Source organism: Octopus sinensis, linkage group LG15 (assembly GCF_006345805.1).
Source record: "Octopus sinensis linkage group LG15, ASM634580v1, whole genome shotgun sequence".
Classification (NCBI taxonomy): Eukaryota; Metazoa; Mollusca; class Cephalopoda; order Octopoda; family Octopodidae; genus Octopus; species Octopus sinensis.
The window spans coordinates 23,096,965-23,121,215 of NC_043011.1; the positions used below are offsets into that span (position 1 = coordinate 23,096,965).

The 24,251-nt window shown below is 36.6% G+C and overlaps 1 long non-coding RNA gene across 1 annotated transcript; it reads left to right on the top strand.

Moving 5' to 3' along the window:
- Positions 1 to 14,948: 14,948 nt before the first annotated feature.
- LOC118766240 lies at positions 14,949 to 23,733 on the top strand. Its single transcript, XR_005002143.1, has 3 exons — positions 14,949 to 14,961; positions 17,715 to 17,716; positions 23,606 to 23,733. It is a non-coding gene; the product is annotated as an uncharacterized LOC118766240 (long non-coding RNA).
- Positions 23,734 to 24,251: the final 518 nt, after the last annotated feature.

Consider the following 24,251-nt stretch of genomic DNA (forward strand, 5'->3'; position numbering starts at 1 on the left):
CGAACAAATCTATCCACAACAACCTCTATCTCATGCGATACATCAAAGCGAGGGTGGGTAAAGAACCTGTTGGGTGGAGACCAGACCACTTTACATCGATCAAAATCTTTTTAACAGATGGATCACCAATTCCTGGTTCTCTTTTCACAGCTGCTTTCGGTCCCGTCTTCCGTGGTTGGATTGCTGCAATATACGGTGACACTTACTCGATGGTGGGGTGAACGATCACTTATTGGAACCACATGGATCATGCGGTCCTCCGTCAAGGTTATCCCTCATACGTTATGTTTGCGAAAATGGCAACTGGTAAACTCTTGTTGAAAAGAGATAGTCTGAACTGAAGTTTCAAACATCTGTGATTCTTCTGTGTTCCTATGTAATGTTGTTCAAGGAAGGGCATACACAATATCTGGCATCATTCAGAGACAAACATAAAAAATATGCAACATCCCTATGAACATCGAAAGAAGGTGGAATAAGCAACCCCTAGATAGGATGGAAAATTATTGCTAAAGCTAAAAAATACAGAGGATAGGGTACCAAATGTAAAAAATCAAACATTATACAGTAAAGTGTATTTGCCAACGTAAGGTAGCTGTCCTACGCAGATCTATGTTACTACCTTTTAACCCCAGGAAAACATCTTTTCCAGCTGGTTATCGACACACGATCTGTATCTGAAATTTACTGTGAACAAGGGAGCATACGATTCTCCTCTAGCTGTTAGCAGTACCAGCAGACTATAATTTCTGGGTTATTTCCCTCGGTACTGGATAACTGCCGGCTAGAGATGGCAGTCGCTCGACCTTACTCACAATGTATAAACTGAGAAACGACAAACATGCTAAACAAATAAACAGAGAAGTGACAGACATGTTAAACAAATAAAAATAAAACAGCTAAAATATATACAGTAATACTTTGTTGCTTTTTTGTTTGGTTGGTTGACTCACTGGTTCGGCTAGCTGCCTGATTGGTTGGTTGGTTGGTTGGTTTTCTTCCTGGTGAGTAAAATCAAATTCTTTCAGAGAATTGCTTTCTAAATGAATGGTTACTTTTGTAATGAAATCAATAAAAGAGCCTGCTCGTAAAATTTATGTGCAAATGGCTGAGCACTCGACAGATATGCGTAACATGTGATGTTTAAATGACGTCTTTACAAAAGAAGAGAAATCATGGGCGGATAAGAAAGCAGGAGAATAGGAACAGCAACGGCAAAAGCAGCAGCAGACTTATAAACACAACAGACAAGTAACACACCCCGTTCACAAAGCAAACTTTCAATCCCCAGTTTTTGTCAAATGGAAATTACCTGTACGATAAGGGCATACACAAAACATCTATCCCATTCAGCCTAGACAAGCAAAAGCAATAGGAATACAGAAAGAGAGAGAATTTCTTTATTCACCATAAGGTTGAGAAAAAGAGGAGACGATACGAGGACAGACAAAACAAACATTGGGGTCAGGGTAGAGAGTTTTGAAACAACGTCACTGAAGCGTTCTTTCGTTTTATGATCAGAAAATGTGAGGGATCTTCGTTATGATCTTAAATTTCTTCCAACCACTTTAAATATTTCAAATTTTCACCAGATTGGTATTTAGCTTTATAGTTTTGCATGCTGAAAACGAAAAATCGCTGTTAGACCAACAATTGTTTTTTTTTTTTTTTTTCACCATTTGTATATAGTCATGGATTGAGGATTCAGTTCGTTTCCAATCTGGTTCAGGCACATGATGTTGATAAGCCACAAAAATGGCGAAACATTTATGTCCATTGCTCATGAAGGGGATTTTGTCTTCAATGGCGTAAGCAGTACAGTCCCTCGCGGAGCTCTGCTCCCTCTCATGTTGCAGACTCACGGCGCATGACACCCCTGCACCACCAAACAGATATGTCGTCGGGAAAGCCATTTCCGAAGACCAGTCGTGCCGTCTTCAATAGACCCTCTCCGGTGAAACCGGTTAGCATGGCCAGTCTCCGAACCTCCGCGGCATACTGTTCGTCTGTCCAACTGACCCTTCCCAACTTAGCAAACGCGGCGTACCTTTCCTCCGTATAGGCTTCCCTCAAGTGCTAATCGATCTTCGCCGCGCTCAATTGGTCTTCCACAGCCATCCCAAGGTACAACGCGCTTCCCTCCAGGTACAGTGCCATGAAACCTGCTACATCGTCGATGCCTTGTTGCCTGGCCACCACCTTGACCTTACGGATCCACTACATCTCTTTCGCCATAGAAAGGCGAATGTATGTATGTATGTATGTATGCATGCATGCATGCATGTATGTGTGTGTGTGTGTGTGTGTGTATGTGTGCGTGTATATGAATAAATAAATGGATGAATGAGTGAATGTGTGTGAGTATGAAGAAAGTTGTGCAGAAGTACATATCACTAACGTAGCTAGAGTATGTCGCCCGGGGCGTCCTTCAATTTACCGCCATCGGGCCCCCACGAAGAATACATATTGCCTACAGCAAACCCAAAAGTGGTGCCACCCCCATGAAAGTACCGCCCGAGGTGGACCGCTCCTTCCATCCCACCCCACTCTAGCTACGCTAGTGGTGCATATCCCGCAATACCAATAATATTTTCAAGAATTATGACCTTTCCAAGACCCACGATAAATGCATCCGTCACCCACAAGGCAATGCTAGAAGAGGATATATCTACTAAATACCTGTTCAAATGAAAAATAAGGATGCCTCTAAACCACGTTGTAACAGAAAATGTCGATTAAGTCATAACAATGTGGAAGCTGCACCAAAATGTCCGTAAAATACTGCTTTCCCACGAAACATAGCATTGTCGTCAGAAATGTGGAGGCGCAATGGCCCAGTGGTTAGGGCAGCGGACTCGCGGTCATAGGATCGCGGTTTCGATTCCCAGACCGGGCGTTGTGTTTATTGAGCAAAAACACCTAAAGCTCCACGAGGCTCCGGCAGGGGATGGTGGTGATCCCTGATGTACTCTTTCACCACAACTTTCTCTCACTCTTACTTCCTGTTTCTGTTGTACCTGTATTTCAAAGGACCGGCCTTGTCATTCTCTGTGTCACGCTGTAATATCCCCGAGAACTACGTTAAGGGTACACGTGTCTGTGGAGTGCTCAGCCACTTACACGTTAATTTCACGAGCAGGCTGTTCCGTTGATTCGGATCAACCGGAACCCTCATCGTCGTAACCGACGGAGTGCTTCCACTTGTCGTCAGAATCATCTACAACGCTATACAAAGGAAGGATTGTCCTGATGGCCGTACAAAAGGCTCTCCTGAACATAATGTATCTGCACTACTAAACATAAAAAAATATTAGTGGGACATTCCAACAAAAATGTCAACTCGGTGTAAACTAAATAGGCCAGATCCCCAGTTTTTGTTAACTAAATGAAAACTACCTGTAAACGCCACCATGTCTACACAACATCGCAGAACACTATTACAACATTCCAAAAACATCTCTCATTCAGCCTAGGCAAGCAACAGGCATACTCTCTTTTACTCTTTCACTTGTTTCAGTCATTTGACTGCGGCCATGCTGGAGCACCGCCTTTTAGTCGAGCAAATCGACCCCAGGACTTATTCTTTGTAAGCCTAGTACTTATTATATCGGTCTCTTTTGCCGAACCGCTAAGTGACGGGGACGTAAACACACCAGCATCGGTTGTCAAGCGATGTTGGGGGAACAAACACAGACACAGAAACACAGGCACACACATATATACATATATATATATATATACGACGGGCTTCTTTCAGTTTCCGCCTACCAAATCCACTCACAAGACTTTGGTCAGCCCGAGGCCATAGCAGAAGACACTTGCCCAAGGTGCCACGCAGTGGGACTGAACCCGGAACCATGTGGTTGGTAAGCAAGCTACTTACCGCACAGCCACCCCTACTTTCCATATATGGAAAGAGAGAGAAAGAGAGAGAAAAAGAGAAACTTGCTGCTCTTATATCCAGGCAATAGATTTTCAATTGTATCTATTATTATTTAAATGTTTGGCGCAGGAGTGGGTGTGTGTAAGTAGCTTGTTTACCAACCACATGGTTCCGGGTTCAGTCCCACTGCGTGGCACCTTGGGCAAGTGTCTTCTACTATAGCCTCAGGTCGACCAAAGCCTTGTGAGTGGATTTGGTAGACGGAAACTGAAAGAAGCCCGTCGTATATATATATATATATATATATATATATATATATATATATATGCATGTGTGTGTTTGTGTGTCTGTGTTTGTCCCTCTAGCATTGCTTGACAACCGATGCTGGTGTGTTTATGTCCCCGTTACTTAGCGGTTCGGTAAAAGAGACCGATAGAATAAGTACTGGGCTTACAAAAGAATAAGTCCCAGGGTCGAGTTGCTCGATTAAAGGCGGTGCTCCAACATGGCCGCAGTCAAATGACTGAAACAAGTAAAAGAGAGTATGTAACAACAGATTTGCATTTAAAAAAAACCCAAAAATCCTGGAGCTCTCCAAACAAGAACGACGCAAACTAATTCGCTTTCTACAGATACAATTGATAAAAGCTTTCCAAGGGTTCTCCTTTTGAGGCTCTTAGGCCGAACACATACACACTATTACACACAAACACATGTAATATGCATGTGCATACGCACACAAAAAACTGTAATACTGCACACAAACCTGTGTACTGAGATGGATACCCCAAACCAAGTACGAGATTATCCACATTAGCATATGCGTACACACACACACTCACACACACATCATCATCATCATCATTGTTCGACCGTGGTCTAGACTTATAGTCTTTTCAAATGGCTAATAATGTGTGCGCGCGCCACTACTACACACATTGGAAAGCATTGTACAACCAAGTACTAAAGAAGATCTTTCCTCCTCCATGAAACAAAGATGTTCCCGCTGGACGTCAACCCAGTATTTCTAAGCTACGGACCGAGTGATTTATTGTAAGGTTATCTCCCTAGATAGATTGCCTTCACTACGGCTAAGGAGCCCTTTCTACCCCTTTCTACCTCACACACACACACATGCACACACCAGTTAATTCGGATAACTGCACTCCAAGAGCATGTCTTGACTTAAACAGAAGAGTCTTTACACAATGTGTGTGTGTGTGCGCGCGTGTTTGAAAGAACAAGCAGGAGAAATATTAATCATTTTTACTCAGCATAAAGTTACAAATTAACTCAAGGGGCGAGAATTTCGTATATGACACATGTTTGATCTGTGGGATCTTTTCCTTTTGAACGGCAGTTTGTAACATAATTTCTAGGTAACTAAAAAGTTTTAAACTTCGTATACTGGTAGAATGTGTTTATAAAACATCATTTTCTCTTGGTTTTATTGAGAAAATTCTATAGTTTGTAAGATATTTCGTCTGAAAATCCGAGCATTTCGGCCATTTTAACCAATCGATTACCTCCGTTGAACTAAAATCATTTGCTGCGTCTAAAACTGAGACAACTTCCTGTTACTAACCCTAAACCTCCCCCTAACTCTAACCCTAACCCTAAATTTTTTTTCTTAATTGTTAAATTAATTTAATTGTTACGCGTGTAAAAAAAACTAAAGCAATGGAAAATAATTTAAACAATTAACAAACAAAATAATTCTATAATTTTATACACACGCTTTCCGTACGTATACGGAAAGCGTGTGTTAGGGTTAGGGTTAGGGTTAGTTACAGGATGTTGTCTCAGTTTTAGACGCAGCAAATGATTTTAGCTCAAAAGAGAGCATAGGATTGGTTAAACTTCGAAAAATTAAACTACGTTAAACAAACAAATTACAATTTTCTCAAGAAAGCCAAGAGAAAAAATGTTTTATTTTGACACATTCTAGCAGTATACGAAGTTTTAAAGTGTTTAGTTAACTAGAAATTGTCTGCCGTTCAAAAGGAAAAGATCCAATCTGTGGTATGTACGAAACTCTCGGCTCTTGAATAACTGTTGTACCTTTATATCGAATAGAAATATAAAATGTACACACACACACGTGTGTGTGTTTGTTTACGTATATATATATATATATATATATATATATACATATATATATAGGATCTTTTCGCTTTGACCGGCAGATTTTTTTAATAATTTATTTAACAACCTACGGCAGAAATTGTATTCACCTCAATAGACGTCATTGATTGGTTGAAATTGCCGAAATGCAAGAAGTTAAACAACAAATACCTTACAAACTACAGCATTTTCTCAAGAAAGCCAAGAGAAAAAGATGTTTTATGTAACACACTACTAGTATACGAAGTTTAAAGGTGTTTAGTTACAAAGAAATTATTTTAAAAATCTGCCGGTCAAAGTGAAAAAAGACTATATATATATATATAGTAAGTAAGGAAAAATTTTTTTTTAAATGCAGAATGCTCAAATGAAAGAAAATTTTAATAAAATGAGAAAATGATAAAATATATAAATATATATTTATTCAACCGGTTTTCGTCATTGTATGACTTGTCAAGAATATTTATGTTTTAAGAAGTTATTTTAAAAATTAGAAAGGGGAAAAAAAGAAAATTGCATTGTTTTTTGTAAAAGAATAATGATAAAAATGTACAAAAATTAAAAAATAAGTTCTCCGATACATTGTGAGTTCGTTGTGTATCTTGAGTTTTATGGTTGTTTACCAAAAAATTACCATGAGGTGTTAAGATCCAAAGGGATTAAGAGCATGTGATGTGTTGTGTTGTTAAATTCAGCATGTTGCAGGACAGGAAGTAGTAGTAATTGTGGTCCTGGTTCTTCAGTTCCTGTGTTGTGGGTAAGGGGAGACAACTCTTTTGAGTTCTTCAATAAAACCCAAATTATAAAACTATCATTTTAGCTTCATTTGCATTATCTTTTTTATATAATTGCTTGTTAACTTAACTTTCAGATTTTAACACTTTATTTATATTATTTTCTAATAATATAAATCTGCATAGACAATTGCATTTCAAATTGTCATATCATTTATAATAAAAATGATAGTAATAACAACAATAGTAAAAATGATATTTAAAGAATATAAGTTTTAGCTTGAAGTGATGAATGCATGGTATCTTTATATATTTGTATCATTATTCTTTTACAAAAAACAATGCAATTTTCTTTTTTTCCCTTTCTAATTTTTAAAATAACTTCTTAAAACATAAATATTCTTGACAAGTCATACAATGACGAAAACCGGTTGAATAAATATATATTTATATATTTTATCATTTTCTCATTTTATTAAAATTTTCTTTCATTTGAGCATTCTGCATTTTTTAAAAAATTTTTCCTTACTTATCATTTCTCCACGTGCGGTCAACACAACCCCACCATTTATTGATCTACATATATATATATATATATATATATATATATTAGCAGTATCGCCCGGCGTTGCTCGGGTTTGTAAGGGAAATAACTATATAAGCATTTTTAGAGATGTAAAGTATAATAGCCATCTCAATATGGCTAACCACAAAGGGGGGGGTGTTACTGTAGCTTTTTACGTTCTGAGATTTAATAAATTTTTAGAGAGTTACTTCCCTTATATATGCCAAAGATGCATTAAAAATGGGAAAAATTGATGGTAAATTTTTTTTTTAATCGTAGACTCATCGTAGACGCGCGCTAATACCCAGAAGGGCTCGATATGAATCACGACTATAAGATACCCAGTTTTGGTTAACTGCACCGCAAAATATGGGAGTAGTTAGGAATCTAAATCGTATGAGACAGACAGCACACAACCTCACTTTTATATATAAAGATATGTAACGACGAGAGTTTTTATTAGAGTATTTGTAACGATAAAGTTTTTAGTTGAAGTCGTGGGTCACCAAGTGTAACGGCTTTAATTGTAACGGTAGATATTTGTTGGTAAACAATATTATGAAATGTTATGGTCAGCAGTTGTGACGATAAGAGTTTGTTATTAAAACGGCAAGTTGTAAAATGTGTAAGAGAAAAAATGCATGAAGTTTTAAGGAAATATTTATTTACCGTTACGTTACAATACCTTGCCTCAACGGGCAGATTGATAAATCCAAAAGCATGCGATGGATAGATGCGGTAGAATGTTTGTATTTGGGTTCTCTTCTTTGTTTTGTAGTAATTGCTGAGACAGATAGAATGATGTTGTAAGAGAACAGATTTGGAGCTAGTGAGAGTGTAGGACGTTGTCTTTCTTTCCCTTCTGGCCGTGTTGTCCGACAGTAAACTTCGTTTCTCCCTTTGACCAAGGTTCTAGCTGGTCAGCCAGACTACGTTCTCGCTGAGTTGTCACCGAGTGGTGACTAACTGGTTTTTGCTTAGGATGTGCTTGCTTATATTAAGATCCCAGAAGGATAGATATATCGTTGAGAACAATAGATTTAGTTGGTGGTCTTGTTATCTATTCTAGCTTTTGGTGATGTAGAAGAGGTTAGAAAGGGTCAAGTAGTGAAGACATTATAGCGGCCTAGCTAAAGGCATCTGGAAAATGTAAAACCATTGCTGTCAGAGAAAAACCATTGTTCCCCTGTGGGAAAAGTTCTGTAGCAGTGTTAGTTTAAATTTAGCTATAGTGGATCGAATCCACTTCATGTATGCAGGATTCGCTACACACACCACACACACACACCACACACATATATATATATATATATATATATATATATATATATATATATATTTAAAAAAGGAGATGTGGAACACGAGTTGTGATATATAAAAAAGGAAATGAAGAAAATGCTGACAAAATAATTTAAGTAAGGGAGAGTGTATTTAATTAGGTGAAAGTTTTTTTACCGGTTGCGCATTTGTTATGCTTATCAAAAGATATTTTTAAAGAGAGATAGAGTTCCTTTCTGATAGATTTTTTTCTGTTATCTGACTTTATGTTGGGTTTGCTGTCTCTTATATGTGAAAAAAGAGGCTCCAGAGTTGTTTAAGATTTGCTTGGTTTCGCGCCTAAAATTTCTTGTGGACAATGGTCAATACAATTTTGATTGGTCATTATAAAGGGGTCACGTGAATGTTTGAATGGAAGTTGGTGTTTAGGGTAAGAAAATAGGCTCCAGAGATGTTAAAATTTGGCTAGTGTCGCGCCTAAAATTTCTTATTGGTCATAATAAAGAGGTCACGTGGATGTGGTCATAATAGAGAGGTCACGTGAATGTTTAGAATGAATATTAGTGTGGGTGGTGTATGGAGTTTTCGAAAATAGCGTTGTTGAAAATTCTTATTGTTCAGGCTGGTCAGTAGACGTCATGTGGATATTTTAAATAGCTTTTTAGCGCGTAGTTAAGGAGTGTATTTTCCGCTTGACTGAATTTGAGCAGGATAAGTAAGTTCGTTTAGGAAAGGAAGAGCTATATGTACGTATGTGTGCGCGCGCGCGCGCGTGTGTGTTTATATGTATGTTGGGGCGCGCGCGCGTGTATATATGTGTGCGTGTGTGGGTACAATTTTCAATATTTATAGTTCTGGTGGCCTTGTGCCTGTATCAGGAAGCAACGTGTTTGTGTGAAGTCAATATTTACAGTCATTTCCAAAAAATAGTGTTGGATGTTTTGCACCCGTATCAAATTATGTGTATGTGTGGAACCATATATTTGCGTGTGTCATGGTGTTAATATCTGGGTAAAAGTGTGTGTAGGGTGTGTGCAGGTGTAAGTGTGTTTGTTGTGGGTTCGTGTTAGGGGGATGTGTTTAGAAGTGGTCTGTATTTATTAATAAGGTGGGATTCCATGGTTATTCTCTGGGTATGAGTGGCATTGTCTTTAAATTTGTAGAGGGGAAAGATTCTAAAATTGGGATGAAGTTGTGCGGCACAGGTATCAGTATGTGCACTGAGTGCTATTTTTCTGTATTCCTGTATTTTTATTTGGGATCTGTGGACAGTCATGCGTTGGCGGAGGCTATTTTTAGTTTGGCCTAGGTAGTGTTCATTACAGCCCGAGCAAGTTAAGACATATACTAGGTTTTCTGATGCGCATGTGAAGTTGTGTTTTACTGTGAAACGTTGTCCTTGTTTAAAAAGGAATTCCGGACCTTCTATTAGGTTGATGCATATACCACAGTTGGGTCTATTGCATTTGTTTACTGTGGGCTTAGTTGTTGTGGTTGGTAGTACTTTGGCATTTGTTAGGATGGTTTTCAATGATTTGGGTTGCCTTTTGCTCTTTATGATTTCGTGTGTTAGGAGGATTTGGTTCATTCTATGGTCCTTTTTTAATACAGGAATGTTCTGGAGGATGGTGTCAAAAGCTTCATGGTTGAGGGGGTTGTTTGTAGATATGTATGGTAGAGTATGGGGTTTCGATGTAACAGGTTTAGGGCGTCTAAGTTCCTGTGTGCTGAGTTTTAGGGCGCGTTGGATCCCATTGTCAATTAGTGACGTGGGGTAATCCCTGCTTGTTAATGTGTCCTTAAGTTCTTGTAGACGTAAGAGACGGGTGTTTTTATTGGAGACTATAGTGCAAATTCTCTTGGCTAAGTTGTAGGGAATGTTAATTTTAACGTGTCTAGGGTGGCATGAATTGAAAGGGAGGTATTGCTTGGAGCCTGTGGGCTTGTAGTATATGTCTGTTTCTATTTTTTTGTTGTGAATTTTAATGAGGATGTCGAGGACGGGAATTTGTTGAGGGCTGTATTCCATTGTGAAAATAATGTTTGTGTTGAGCCCATTTATAAGGGTGTGAAATTCTTTAAGCTTCTCGATGGTTTCGGGCCAAAGGATGAAGCAGTCATCAAGATATCTCTTCCAGTTCTTCTCTATGTATGTGTGGAGAGAGGTGCCAAATTGGTTAAGAACGTTATTATAGAGGGTGATTTCCAGGTATCCCATGACTAGGTTGGCGTAAGTGGGAGCTGTTTTCGTTCCCATTGCCGTCCCTGATTTCTGTCTGTAGAATTTGTTGTTGAAGGTGAAGAAATTATTCTCTAAGATGAATTTGAGTCCTTCTAAAATAAATTCCTTTTTTATGCGGTGTGGGAGTTCGTTGGAGTAATTATCCAGCCAGAATTGGATAGCTTCTATTCCTAGGTTGTGGGGGATGTTGGAGTAAAGATTAACTACATCGAATGTTACTAGCAGGGTTTGTTCAGCAAGAAGTGTATTGGGGAGGTGGTTGAGCATATCTAGATCGTCCCTTATGTAGCTTTTAATGTGTTTGAGGAAGGGCTTGAGAAGGGTATCAATGAAGTTGCTAAGGCGGTGGGTTTCGCAAGCGGGACCTGCTATTATAGGTCTCAATTTGAGGTCATTTGGTGAGGGGACATTGATTACAAAGTTTGTGGCTTCCTTGCATGCCTTACTTATTAATTGGCTTTTATGAATTTTGGGAATACCGTAGAAGAGGCTGGTTTTACTAGTGAAATTTGTGATGAAGTTGAATTCTTTGTTAGTGAGTTCTTCTTTGTGGGTGTTGATCAGGGTTTTTAAGTTTCTCATAATTTTCTGTTGATTGTAGTGTTCAGCCTTTTCGTAATATGTTCCATTTTCCAAGGTGGAGAGTGCTAAGTTGATATAGTATTCTGTCTCCATTAAGACTACTGCACTTCCTTTATTGGCCTCTTTAATGGTGATAGATCTTTCATTTTTTAATTTGTTTAATTCTTCCCACTCTTTCTTGTTGAGGTTTGGTTTGGGTTTTGATTTGTGTAAGTGTTGGTAGGGGAAGTTTGTAATGTGCTCACAGAATTCGTCTAGATTTTATTTCTACCTTTTGGTGGGGTGTAGTTGCTTTTATTTCTAGCTAGTGACTCATCCTCATTGTGCTGGTCGAATAGTTCCTCACTAGGTCGCAATTTTCTACAAAATTCTGTAATGTCTTCCTTCATTTCGTAGTAGTTTGGACGTGGAGGAGGGTGAATTTAAGACCTTTGGAGAGTAAGTTGAGAAGGTTGGGGTTGGGTTCTGTATTGGTTAAATTGATGACTTTAATTAGTTTCTGTTTCTCTTCCCTGTCCTGTGTTATTTTGTTTGCCTGTATCTGTGTGCTGTGTCTAAAAAATGTTTGGGGTAGAGGGGTTGTCTGTTGGTGTTAAGAGGTCCTGTGTGTTTGTTATATTCCTTGTTGTGAAATATGGTTCGGGTTCGTGGTTGTGGATAGAATGGGGTGTTCCTGTATTGCGGGTGTTGGTGTGTGTTTCTTTGTGTCGTGATGGATTGTGGTGATATGAGTGGCCTACGTGGGTGCTTGTATCGAGTGGTATGGGCTTGTGTATTGTGAGAGTTGAGAAAGTGAAAATTACCTTGTCGTCCCCTCGTGGTGTGGATGTTGTTGTGTCTATCCTGGTAGTGGAATCCTCTTTTATTTGTTAATAAGGTATTCGAGTAGTTGTTGAGTTGTTGTGTATAGTGTCTCCTTGAAGGGAGAAATTCGTTAATGTAATTCTGGTGGTGAGGGTTTCCAGGGTTCTTGTTCCTCCTTATGGACGTGGGGTAAGAAGGTACATCTTCAATATGCTGTTTCCTTCTTTTGTTCGAGGTTGGAGGATTGGCGGAGTAGTTGTGTGGTTGGGTTCCTGGTTTTCCCATTTTTATGAACGGGTTATTGGAAGAGTAATCCGTTTTGAAAGTCGATTCATAGTTTAGGAACCAGGCGGCACTTTTTTCCCAGCGTTGTAGGGATTTTAGTTCCTCTTTGTTGCAGTCATCTTTCCATAACTTGGAGATCTTCTCTATGTGTAGGCTTTCGGCCTTGTTATTTATTACGAGGAGGATCTCTTCATCGATTGTTTTGACTCTTTCCTCATTTGTTTGGGCCCTTAATTTGAGAAGTTCAATCTCTGTTTTCAGTCTCTCTAATGCCATTCTTTCCCTAAGTCGTCTTTGAGGTTCAGGTTCATTGGGAATGGCTTTTAATTGTATTTTGCGGGGAAGAGTTAGAGGGGTAGAGTTCATCCATTTTTCGTATATCTCGGCCTTGTTGTTGTTTCTAATCATTTTCCAGAAGGAGAACTTTCTATCTCTGAGGGATTTGTTCCATTCTGGGATTATATGATTTTTCAGTTTGTATGAATCAATTTGACATGGTTCTTCTTTGTTTTTTGCTGGGTTGGTGGTGGTGAAAAAGGTGTGGATCGTATCACACAGAGTTTGTAGCTTATCGCCGATTTCGGAGGGTTTGTGTCCGGTAATGGTTTCCTCATTAGTGGAGTCCAATTTGTTGACTAGTACAGAGAGGTTGGTGTTGATGTTTTTGAGTTCCTGTAGGATTTTTTCGTTTAAGTTGATTAGGGTGGTTTCAGTTTTTGTAGGCATTTTCTGTATCTCGTGCAATTACTCTATCCAGATTACGAGTTCACGCTTATACCTGTAATTATTGGAGTCCTGGGATATGTAACACACTGCCTAAATACCAGTCTTGAGAAATTAGGCTTCTCAAAACCAAAAAGGAGAAAGCTAATTCGAAGACTACAGATCCAATCCATCACTGGAACTGTAAAAATCTGTAAAACTTTCCAGAAGTTTATCATTTAAATATATCTAGATATGCAACTTGCATGATAATACATACACAAAACATACAAATCTGCTCATACATACATACAAAAATACCCTGTTGATGATGTTGAAATTCAATAGAAGGAGCCTTGGATCTAGGTTAGAAACCGGTTCTTTCTCTATTGGCAGGAAATCTTGAAATAAACTGAATAATGACATGCATGCATGCATGCACACACACACACACCACACACACACACACACACACACACACACACACATACATACATACATACATACATACATATACACACACACACACACAAGCAAGCAAGCAAGCAAAACAAACAGGTAAACAAACAGACAAGCAAACAAAAAATGCCTAAATTGTCTGTCTGGATAAGCTTGGATTTTCAATAAATGAAATCTACCAACTGATTTGCCCATTACAAACACACTCTGTAAGCGCAACAGTAAAACTATGTTAGCCTTTTCTCAGGTTTAGAATGTAACATTGTTTTCGTTATCTACATTCCAGAGTTTTGTATCTTTGTTAACTAACTCCTTTAGTTAGTTAATTTAGGCGATTAAATACAGAAGAGACATACATACATGCATGCATGCACGTGATGTATGATATGTAAACAAAAAGTCAGATTTAATTTGCACACAGAAGAATTTGTAAAATGTAAGAGTCATTATTTTTCTTAGTACATTTGCGTTCCATATGCTTTTGCACGCTTGCGTTTCAGCACTAAAAAGGTTCCCTGCCGCCTATGTAGAGACTGCCCCGATAGTTACATATAAGTGAATAAAGAATAAAAATATTAGATTACAAGCATGCATACATATATACGTTTGTGCAAAGAAACATAGAAGTATACATACATACATCCGTACGGGATCTTTTCCTTTTGAAGGCCAGATTTCAACACAATTTCTAGTTAACTAAACACTTTAAAACTTCGTATCCTGGTAGAATGTGTCAAAAGAAAACATTATTTTCACTTGGCTTTCTTGATAAATTTGTAATTCGTTTGTTTAACGTAGTTTAATTTTTCGAAGTTTAACCAATCCTATGCTCTCTTTTGAGCTAAAATCATTTGCTGCGTCTAAAACTGAGACAACATCCTGTAACTAACCCTCACCCTAACCCTAAAGGGTTTTTTCTTAATTGTTAAATTAATTTAACTGTTACGCGTGTAAAAAAAACTAAAGCAATGGAAAATAATTTAAACAATTAACATACAAAATAATTCTATAATTTTTATATACACGCTTTCCGTACGTATACGGAAAGCGTGTGTGTATAAAAATTATAGAATTATTTTGTATGTTAATTGTTTAAATTATTTTCCATTGTTTTAGTTTTTTTTACACGCGTAACAATTAAATTAATTTAACAATTAAGAAAAAAACATTTAGGGCTAGGGTTAGTGTCTGGAGAGAGTAATTCTTTTTTAGTGCCTTATTTTTTAACACACCGATTTGATTTTCACTTTATTTACTTATTTATTTCTAAATTTTTTCGTGGTATCTTGCAACATTTTCAATAGTCGTTGAGAGTCAATGATTATTGAAAACATTGCAAGACACAATGGAAAAACATTTTAGAAATAAGTGGAAATCGAACCGGTGAGTTTGTTAAATAATAAGACATTAAAAGAGAATGACCCTCCCTAGATAATAAAATATGCTTCAACACACAAATTCACATAAAGAATCTTGCAAAGCAAATGAAAAGACTAAGTACATTGTTATATTGAAAACATTTTATGGAGAACCAAGTACAACAGTTAGAAATAAAAACCCATAAAGTTTTGATCGTAAAAAAAAAAGATGAGAAAAACTCAGACATGTCACATGATTGGATGAATAAAAATAGACACTTCTTTGTGTTGGGACAATTGGGGTTCTGTAAGTAAGGATTTGAAAGAGACTTGTGATAGTTTAATTTAATAACAATAACAATTTCTTACTGGAGCAGAAGAGTGAGAAAAGTATATGCTTTGGATCATATGAAAATGTCACTGTTATTTATGAGAAAAAAAGATACCCTGTGGCCATAAACTGAGGGGGTCATTTGTAAACAGAGCTAGATAACAAAACCATTCCCTCTTTAGTGTCCACCTATAATTATGACCCTAGTATCGATCTATTGCATTTCAATCTGTTTTAGAGTTAGGGTTAGGGGTGGGGGAAGGGTTGTAATGTGTGTATCTGTGCAACAGAGAGGGAAATTAAAACTGCATATGTTGTGAACTTAGAATATGTTTATTAATAAAAGTTTAATAACGATAATCATTTATTCATACGAACGTAACTGATATGAAATATGTCATAAATAAGTGACAATCGAAATATACACCACCAGAAGTTGTTGATGACAAACAACAGCAGTAATTGTATTCACCTCGATAGACATCATTGATTGGTTGAAATTGCCGAAATACAAACAATTTAACAACAAATAGCTTACAAAATACAGAATTTTCTTAAGAACGCCAAGAGAAAAAGATGTTTTATGTGACATTCTACCAGTATATGAAGTTTAAAAGTGTTTAGTTACAAAAAAATTATTTTAAAAATCTGCCGGTCAAAGTGAAAAGATCTGAAACACATGGTCATCGATTTTTTACAGACAAATAAATCGCTACACGTTACTACATATCTACCCTCAACCAAGCATTGGGGAGACAGTTGGGGAAGGACCTAAAAAAAGGAAAACAAACCTTAAACTGCATTTAAAGCTGGTCATCGCTTGTACCAATTTAGATGGATTTCTTTTTGGACTCACAAACGGCATTGCAAGCTCTTAACGTATAACTGATGACAATTGAAAAAGGAATCACAGCTCACAGCTTACTATTCACGATGGATACCGAAATTTTCTAGAAACTCTGTTCTCTAGTTACTGCTAAATGCTTTCCTCTCCCCTTTTCAGCTCTGCAAGCTTATGAGAATCTACAGTAGGACATTGCTAACTTTGCTGTGAAAGTTAATGAACCTACGATGCCACCAGTGGTTACGACCAATGTTTCATATCGTATTATTGCTGCTGCCCTATATCGTTTGTGACTCCCAGTAGCTTTCTATCTATGAACACTTTCAGTTTGTGAACAGAACATTCTTCTGTGGACAGAGAAGCTCATGGTATTGTCGAATCTTTAAAGAAGTGGAGCCACTATCTACTTGGTCACCGATTCCAGCTGATCGGAAATCAGTTGCCTTCATATTTTGATAATAGACGAAGCAGTAAAATAAAGAACTGAGAAAATAATCTTTGACATTTAGAACTCTCCTGTTTCAATATGACATAACTTTTATAGGCCAGTAAAAAAGACCATGGGGTTGTACCTAGAAAGTTCCCTTCAAAGGCACAAGCCTGAGCAAAGTTGTTTGTGTGCAAGACCTTCATCCAAGGGAAAAAGAAAAGCCGATACAACTTGGCACCAGCGATGTCACAACTCATTTCTACAGCTGATTGAACTGCAAGCGAAATAAAGTGTCTTGCTGAAGAACACAACACACAGCCCAGTCTGGAAATCGAACTCACAACCTCACGATTGTAAGCCCAACGCTCTAACCACTGAGTCATGCATTTTCACGTACATGATAATATAGAAAAATAAGGTTGTCTGAGATTTCTTTCCCATTGATGCAAATATTTCTTAGTGTTTATCTAGGGCAGTGTGAATAACTATGAGAAAATTGAAATGTCATGCCGAGTACTTCATTATCTTGTTCCTTTTTTTTTTATCCTTGATAAAATGTAAAATATATTTATCCATCCATATAAATTTGAGATAATTCCCATAACCCTTGGGAATGGGTATTTGTTGGCTTAGTTATAAAATTCTTGTAAATGTGTAAAAAAAAAATAGAGAAACAAATTTTTGTCCTAATGGCAAATCAACACAATTCTTTTTTATTTATAAGAAAAGTCATTCAGCGTATGATTAAGATTGCTTGATGATGTGAAACTCTATGACTTAATTAAATGCCAGGGGTCAATTAAGATTCAAGAACAAGTTAGGTTCTTTTCGTTGTCATTTAACTGGAAATCAATCCTTATTGAGCAGACATTATGTTTAAAGATGTTCCAGTTGTGATCAACCAATATATCATTATCATTATCATTATTATTATTATTATTCAGAAATAGTGAATTCAAAACCACATTATCCAATGTCTCCATCCTCTTTTATGTTGCTAACAAGTCGTTTGAGGATAGTTTGGTTACTATTCTATTTCCTCAAGCACCAACATAGTGGAAATGTGCTTGGGCCCATATCAAGTTATTTGGAGGAGTCCTAAACTTTATGTCTGAAACAAAATTCTTCAAACAAGTACTTAACAGTTTCTTTCTTTCTTTTTTTTTTCTTGCTTTTTTGCACATATGCTAAAAAGGAAGGAATTCAGTCATCTTAATACATAAAAGTACATGTACAAGGGTGGTACCGAAAGCCATGCAAAAGTAGCTTTAACTTTTTATTAACTGATATAGGTCGTTCAAAGCACACATGTTATGTTAATAGAGTAATTCTTCCTCTACAGTAACCCTTCTTTCTCTTCTTCATTGCAGGCAAATAATGGGTTCTAAGCAGAAGCAACATGTCGTCATTGAGTCCTTGCTGAAGGAGGGGTGCAGACTTTTTCGAACATGTACATGTTTAAGATGACACCATTGTCAAGAGTTATGGATGAAGTTTAAAGGCGATGAGCTGGCAGAAACATTAGCACGTCGGGCGAAATGCTTAGTGGTATTTTGTCTGCCGCTACGTTCTGAGTTCAAATTCCGCCAAGGTCGACTTTGCCTTTCATCCTTTCGGGGTCGATTAAATAAGTACCAGTTACACACTGGGGTCCATATAATCGACTTAATCTGTTTGTCTGTATCCTCTGTGTAGCACATTGTGGGCAGTAAAGAAATAAGATGGATGAAGTTTAAAGGAGAGACAAAGCAAACAGTTGAAGATTAACTGATACCACTGACACAAATCACCAGCGAATGAAAGGACATGGGTCAGAATCTGAGCTTATTACACGATTCGACTGTCATCACAATGCTTTACAGAAGATGAGAGAAGACTTTATGTATCAGAAAGTGTGTTGAAAAGTGGGTATATCAGTACTTGACACCTGATTTGAAGGCGAGAAATGTGGAAGTGGAAGTCTGCTTTGAACTATTGAAAGCATTTGAAGCCAATGGCGATGCATTTTTTCTGATCTGGTGACAAGGGATGAAACGTGGTTGAATCTTTGATCCAGAAATGAAGGATCACTCCATGGAATGGCATTACACCTCTTCTTCAAGGGCCAGGAAATTCAAGAGCCAGTGATCGACATAAAAAGTCATGGTGACTGTGTTTTGGAATGACATTCTCATGATTTTCTGAAATGTGGCTGTACCACGAGCGATACTTTGAGACACTCAAAAATGTTATAGAATCCATTAGGAGCAAGTGAATGAACAAAAAATTTGAAACATCCACAATGAAATTGCACAACCACATTCATCTTTGAGAATAAATCAGGCAATCAACAAACTAAATTGGTCAGTAATCCTCCATCACCATACTGCCCGGATCTCGTGTCCTCCAGCTTCACCTGTTCAGTTCAAAGCAAGGAAATATTTGGGGACAATTTGATGACATAGACAAGGTGCAAGTGGCTGTGAAGAAGGTGGTTATAAAGTGCACAATGAACTGGGTCAGGATTGGAATGCTTTTGATGATATTAAATTGAAAAACATGTCAAAGTATGGGTATCCCGGATAGTAAAACCTGGGATGCTCTATGTTGTACTCACAAAGAGGAGATATGTATATAGGCCAAAGAGCTCAACATGAGTAATTATTGATACTCTATCAATACAAGAGGTGAAATGCTAAATCAGTATAAGTTATTGTCCACTTAACTATAATCTGTAAATAGAGACACAAGCAACAAGTGAGTCATCAGGGCATTAAGAAAGTCAAATCTTAGTAGTTTGCTCCATGAATCTGCCATACATGAGCCATACATGAAGTATGCCTTCTCTGTTATTTCACATCTTTCTTGCATCCATATGGAGTCTAGTCTATACCTATACCTTTTGGGTATATCAAGCATGGCCATTTCTGACAATACCAAAGTCCTGTCTTCTTTCCTAATTACTAAAACCTTAGTCTTTGCTTAGTTTACCATAAAACCGCTCAATTCTAGGTTTTACTTCTATACCTGTAATTTCTTCTCCAATTCTATGTGATCCAGCTGTAAGAACCAGATTATCAACATACATCATTTCCACTGTGATGGTCAGTATATTTAGGATAAATAAGAGTACTGAGCTTTGATGAACCACTACATTCGTGATAAATTTGTTGCTAAACTCATCAGTAACTCTACTTTAATGATTGCACCTTTGTACATAACTTGAGCAGCTTTCACAAGGTGTTCATCAATAGCTAGTTTCCTTAATGACCAGAAGTTTAAAGTATGGCACTTTATCAAAGACCTTCAAGTTAGAGAATGAAAGATACAATAGTTTCTGCCAAGTGAGCCTTTGTCATTTCAAATATAAATAATCCAATGACATCTTGGTTTTCTCTAACACTGTCTTGTGATCCTGAACACAATATAACATGTGCAAGTCTCTTCTTTTCTGCTTCTTCCCTCAGCATATTGTCACCTAGCTTCCCTAATAGCTACTTCATAATGCTCTCTACTTCTATCTTTCTTCCATAATTTCCAAACCTGTTTTTACAGCACTATTACTGTGTTATTCTATCACCTTCGGTTTGCTTGCGATCTTACATCAGCCACACATTTGGTCTGTAGTTTTCAATAGATTATTTCATATCTATCTCCTCCCTAGTCACATACATCACTTAGAATTTCACTGAAAATATGACCAAATGCAGATTCTTTTAGCATCTGTATCGACAAGTCATTCACCACAAAAGTTGAGGCATTTACAATGGCCTGACTATCACGTTTCTTAATGAGAGGAGATAAGATCTAAGACTTGCTTGCCAGATTTGTAGGTGATGTAAGGCTGGTCAATTTCTGAAGTATGTGCAGTAAACTGTTGGAGAGCAGTTGCTTCACAGAACTCCAGGAGGATTTACATTTCTCTAGAAGCCATCGTGGTTTTGACCAACATGCCTGTTAAAGTCACTAATCACAATAAGGAAGTCATAATTGTTGTTGAAGAAGCCCACAGAAAGGTCTCATAGGAAAGTACTTCTGTTCATCTGTCAATCCTGATTGTAGATCGTGTGCAAAGATAAATGTTGCTGTTCTCTTAATACTCTTGTCTGGATTATCCCATCCCTCACTTTAACTCAGTTGCTTTATCTATCCATTTCTCGGCAAACACTATGGCTACACCTTTTCTACATCACTGTTACTAACCCAGAAGAATTTGTATTGCTGCTTTTTGGCAGTGATTGTTTTGGCTGAGGATCCTTTCCATCATATCTCTTGCACACAGCCACTCAAGCATCTCCACAATCTCACCAGAGCTTACCTTTCATCATGCCTACACTAAGGACTGCACATATCTTGCTGACAGCTTTAATTGAAATGTTATCAATCACTCAAACTCAAGTGCTTTGCTACACAAGTTGTTGTAAATACTGTTTACAACTGTCATCAATATGGTTGTTATATTTAGATATATATGTACGTACACATGTGCACATGAATATTTACTTTCTGTGTCAGCAGTGATGTCAGGTTATACTTGGTAATAAAAACTGGATTACAGACTAGACTTGTTGGGAGATTAACTCACTAAGTAATTGGTAGCCATCATTAGTTTAATGTAGTTTAAGAAAATGTATCAAAGTAAGGATCAAGATCAATTACTACAAATAATTCAAATAGGGAAACTAACAAAAAAAAATACAAACAACATTAATTTAACCAGAGTCTGTTTTATTTATATAGAATTTGATACATATTGGCCTTGGTTGTACACAATGTTTTGGGAAATTTTATTATTCTGCTAGATGATTTCTTTTTTGAGGGACATTTGACAGCATATGCACACATACACACACATATTTTTACATACCAGATAACTATATATGCATGCATGCGTGTGTGTATTTTCCTACACATATTAGTAATAAATGTATGCATATATATGTATGTATGTATATATATATATATATATATATATATATATATATATATATATATATACCCACACACACATGTATATATCTATATGTATACAGCCATATATATGTTTACATGTCTGTGTGTGTGTGTATATATATATATATAAAATGCATGTATGAAGAGCTAAGATATCAAAGAATACATATAAAAATTTATGGAATCAAACAAGAACAATGACAAAGAAAACCGAATGTAACTCATCATTCTCATTCTATAACAAAACTACACTTAACCTAACACCAGGTTAGTACTATCACCTGGCCTATGAGTGCCTATTCAGGTCAAGTTGTTGGTCTGTGAAATTTACTAGTTCCTCAGGTTCTAAAAAGAGATTAGGGAGTACTTCACTTCCTATGCTAAACTACTAGGGAAAAAAAATACTAACAAACATTACTGTGTCAGATAAAGACTTGCAGTGGTGTATGTTGGCCAGATAAGAAAATCTATTCAATAACTAAATAGTTTTAAAGTGACTATGAGAATTCTAATATTTTTTTTTAACATTAATATTATCCACTTCATATTTCCTTGATTTTGATTTCTTTCATCTACAGGTAACGTACACCTTCCCATGCTTGGATTTGATCCAAACTTTAAAAAGTTCATGGAAAACTGCAGTGCAGAATTGTATTGGTACTATCAGAGAAAAATGAGAATCATGCCAAAATTGTTCTTTACTCTTGAAGTTAGGAGCTTTACATGACTATTGTACATGATAAATATTTTAAAATTAATAGAAATAAAGAACAGCCTCATAGATATGACAACTTGATAAATCTACCTGCTAGATTAAACACATTAACATAGAATATCTAAATGAGATGAAAATATTGCTTAAGATCATTTTTAATTAAAAACAAGAGGAGATTAACCTAAGTAATGTTATCTACTACATTTATCATCATTTAAAAAAAATTGTTTTATTTAAAATTGTTCTTAATCACGCACTTAGAGATAAACAAAACCATAGTTAATACTAAAAATACTACTAATAATCACACACACGCAGAAAGAAATAAGTACACCAACTTTTTTTTTTCCATTTATGTCTGAGAAGGAAAAAAAATGAAAGTACTTTCTGAACAAAAATGTTAAAAAGCCATGTAAAGAGATAACTCCAATGAAGTAAAAACACTTCGGGAATTTTCGTTGTATGGCACAAGAAAATTACAGAGGAAAAAAATCTAGAGTTATGAGAAGTGAAGCACAAATCAAATATTAATCATTTTAATTACTGAGGAACATGATGGATGATAGCATTGTGCTAATTGACTGAAGACGTTCTAGCTACAACCTACTAGAAGACATGCAAAGATCTTCAGCCATACAAAAAAATCCAACTGCAATCAGTGAGACAGCCTCTACATGGTTACTTGACTTGCTAGAAACAGCAACCAAAAACTCCAATGAAAGTAAAAACACTTCGGGAATTTTCGTTGTATGGCACAAGAAAATTTACAGAGGAAAAAAATCTAGAGTTATGAGAAGTGAAGCACAAATCAAATATTAATCATTTAATTACTGAGGAACATGATGGTTGATAGCATTGTGCTAATTGACTGAAGACGTTCTAGCTACAACCTACTAGAAGACATGCAAAGATCTTCAGCCATACCAAAAAAATCCAACTGCAATCAGTGAGACAGCCTCTACATGGTTACTTGACTTGCTAGAAACAGCAACCAAATCTCCATTTAGGGGATACAAAGAAAAAAAGAGACAGGGATGTTGATGATTGGAATGCCTTGAACATAGGCCTGTTCAGCAGGATAACTTAGGGCTAAATAGCAACATTGTGACTAACAGGAGAGCCTCATCATAGTTACTCACTCTGTTAGAAACAGCAGCAAAATTTATCTAAAAAAAAAAAAAAGTGACATTATCTAATGTAATCTCAATAAAGACAGCATGATTAAAGTTTCATGTCTTGAGTATATGTGTACTTGATCAGGGTTTGACTTGGGACAGGCTTCTAAACCAACCTTGAAGAATGAAGGTTATGATCGTGAACATACAAAAAAAAAACAGTTCAAACATTTTTTATAAGTTTATAGTCTGGTGTGAATAAATACAAACTTTTCTACAATATAATAACCAATCAAGCAACTACTTCATTAAATTTGGGTGTACATATATCTCTTTAAAAACTTTTTGAGCAACTATGCATAAAATTTTAAAATTATTCATGGTAATTGGTCCAGATTTAAGATGTCAGCTATGAAACATCTATAAAACTTTTTTTAAATTAATGGCTCATTAATTTAACACAGACATTCACATTGCAAAGATATCTTTAAATAATCTATTCCATTATATGTACTTAAAAAAAAATAAAACTGACTGACACTTTCACAATACACTCATGCAACCTTATACAATTTAGAAAGTTACTAAGCAATTGCCTTGGTAACAAATTCCACTAAGCTGAGCAGGTGTCTGACAAACAAACAATGACATAGATTTAAACACAACCAGCACACCCGCCTGTTCTGCACACAAAAAAGCAGTGTTGACTGAATCAATCCCCCTCATATACTGCTACTCGACTACTTCCTTTACTAACCTTAGAGGAATAAAGTTAAATTGATTCTGATTGGATTTAATAGATAGGGCCAAAACTCTCATGTTAACAACATACAAAACATCTCTATTATATGAATATAAATCGATTTCA